This window comes from Lissotriton helveticus, chromosome 8, assembly GCF_964261635.1.
Source record: "Lissotriton helveticus chromosome 8, aLisHel1.1, whole genome shotgun sequence".
NCBI classification, from domain to species: Eukaryota; Metazoa; Chordata; class Amphibia; order Caudata; family Salamandridae; genus Lissotriton; species Lissotriton helveticus.
In genome coordinates, this window is record NC_136069.1 from 18,993,025 (window position 1) to 18,996,300 (window position 3,276).

The window sequence follows — 3,276 nt, forward strand, 5'->3', positions numbered from 1 at the left end:
CTAAAATGAAATGTTTCATACATCGCATTTAAGAAATCACAATCTGCGATTTCTTAAATGCTTGCGCAATGTTAAGGAATCGCTAAATTTGCGATTCCTTAATATTGCAAACTTTTTGCATGATTAATCTCATTTCCCATTTTTCTTGTCGCAAACGCTGCTATTTTGCGAATCGCAGCGTTTGTGACAAGAAAAAAAGCTTGATACATCTACCCCCAGATCCCTGACTTTTGGGACCCAGGCAGGTCTTGCTGTTACTGACTTTACTTCCCCAGTGGTGGTGCGTTTTACTTGGACGTTGATTTGTAGTGCCTGGAATTCATTGAGTATCTGTAAAAAAGCCAAACAGTTATCTATGTCAAATAGTTTTTCATCTGCCACTTGGCTGCCAGAATCGAGGTCGGGCACCCACATTCTCGACCCAAATAGAACCTCGTAAGGAGAATGGACTCCTAGGGAACTTCCTGGCATGTTATTAAGTGCCCTCTGGACCCCATATAGGTGATTGGCCCAACTACCACCCAAGCTTAACCGCATGCGCGCTAGCGGGTTTTCCCGCTGCGCGCTGGATTTTCAAAAAACCCGCGTTACGTGACAAAGCCAGCTCGTCATGCGCGTAGCACAGGTAACGCCCATGACGAGCTGGCTTTGTCATCCGCGCTGAAGGGGTTAATACCCTTGCTGTTAAGGATTGCTTTAAGCCCCTGTTTTTCCTCTCCACTATTGCATTTCCCTCAGGATGATACAGAGATGAGTACCGCAATGCAACACCCAAACTTCCCATGGCTTCCTTGTAAACCCGAGAGCTAAACGCATGGCCACGGTCGGAATGTAATGTGCCAACTGCATATGTCCCTATAAAGACTCGCAAATCCTTTATAACAGTTCCAGCATCAGCCGAGCGCCGAGGCCAAACCCACACAATCTAGAGCATGAATCCACTGCCACCAAGATATACCTATAAGCCCCATCAGATTGTAAGGGGCCGCAGTGGTCCAAATACACAAATTTGAGAGGTCTGTCTGAAATCCGTAGTGGTGTTTGTGGTGGGCGTGCTACAGAGGAACCCTTCATCTGCTGGTAGATGTTGCACTCAAGGACTAATGTTTTTGTCCGTTCCATTAAACCTGGCCACCAATAGCGTTGTTTTAATAGTGAAACTGTCGCAGTAATCCCGGTGTGTGCTGAACCCAGACCCTTGTGAATTAAACCTAAACTGTGATCCATGTTTGGTATTACTCTATGCCCCTCTCCTGGAATTTGAGCATACAGAATATTTTGTGCATCTAACCTGTAGGAGAACTTGAGTGGAAAGCCTTTCGGCAAGATTGTTCTGTTTTTGCATGAAGCGATGACAGCAACCATTATCTGTCAGTCTATCCTCGTTTTTGAATGAGTGATTTCAGCTATGGCAGCTGTTCGCACTTGCTTTGGCGGCTTCATCAGCCAATGAATTCCTTTCAACATGCACGCCAACACGTTGATGACTCAGGGCCCGATTCACAGAAGTAATCGGAGACAAAATCCTAACTTACTACTTTTGGTATTCACAGAAGGCATTTAGTAGTAGTAAAGTTAGGATTTTGTCTTAGGTCAGACTTAGGACAGACATAAGACCGGACTTAAGTCAAACTTAAGCCCTTGTGTGCTCCAGTTGGCTGCTGTCGGCCGACGGAGCCCCGCCCACCCTTTAGAACGCCCGCACCGCGGCGGAAAAACCGCCGCGGTTAAGGCGTTAAGTCACACTTAAGTCAAAATCTTAACTTTACTACTACTAAAGGCCTTCTGTGAATACCAACAGTAGTAAGTTTAGGATTTTGCCTAGGATTCGTTCTGTGAATCAGCCCCAATGTGTATTAATCACTTGAGCCTGTGGCAAGCCTTTTTTCAGCTCTGCCACTTGTTCCCAAAGCAACCTATGCTTTATTGTGCAACCTTTTGAGTCTTTAAAACCATTCTGACCCCAGTAGTGAAGATATTCATTGTATGACTGGACACAATAAAATGAATCACTCACAATAGGTGTGGGGAATTTTCGATCCGTATTTTTTAGGGCCAGTACTAGGGCTTTTAGATCTGCCAGCTGAGCCGTGCAATCTCCTAGAGACTGAGTCTGCGTATTGCTAGGACGGAACTTACCGTCTCGCATACGACCCTCAACAATCACACATGCTGCGCTCTATTGCCATTTACTTCCTACGGCAGGCTGAGCAGATCCGTCAGGGTAAATAATGTATTCCTACTGATCTAGAGGCATTATTTAATTCGGGAGAGGATGTTCTTCGTACAGCAGAAATGCTTGAGTTTTTAATGTAGGATCAAATTTGTAGTCTACATCTGTTGCAGTGAGAGAATTAACCCATTGTATCCATCGTGGATGTAGTGCTTTTGCGTTTGAAACGCTAGCTCTTGTAACAGCCTCTAAGGCCAGTACTGGAGTCATGACAATAATTTGTTTACCTTGTGTCAGTGCTCTTTCTCTCACTGCAAGTTGGTTCTGCTGTTAGAATCTTTTCAGTGCATGCAAAGCGCATCTCAGGGTTTGTGTACAGATGAGATTTGTATGCAATGGGTACAGTTTCGCCTTCATTGAAGGTTAGGTAAGTGTACCCCGATTGACCCGCCACTACACGGATCACCAAATGTGTAGTGTTTACACGTGTAAGTGCTTAGAAGCTATCATGTCAGCTTGTAAGGAACGAAGTATCTCTGTTCCTGTGTCCAATGTTGAACTGAGAAATCTGGTCTGATTATCATCCTTACCCAACACTAGATGGCAGGAGTATGCAGAGCATATCTACAGCCATACATACCATCAAGCAGCACATACCCCAAGCAGAACAATTTTCGGTTCACTAAAGGTTACAGCACAGTTCTGCCTGTGGACTACCTCACACACAGCATGCAATAGAAATCTGAACTATATATAATGACCTCTAGGAGTAGTAGGGGAGCTTACACTTCCATCTCATTGACTGAAGTTCAGACTGTGCCAAAAGAGGTGGCAATGCTACTAAACAAACACTATTCAGGCCTATGGCTACTTTAACACGATTCACTGCCATTTAAATGTACATATAATTCCCAGACTGATGACGGGGAAAGTTTCCAGCATGTGAATATGTGATAGATCCAATGTTTGAGAACAGTTGCTACTGTCAATGTACATAAAACGAAGCCTCTAGAGGAGGAGATTTGGAAACCAATATTCTGCTACTTAAGTGTTTCATGGAGTGGCCTGATGAACCACCTGACGACACAGAACCTCAAGACACC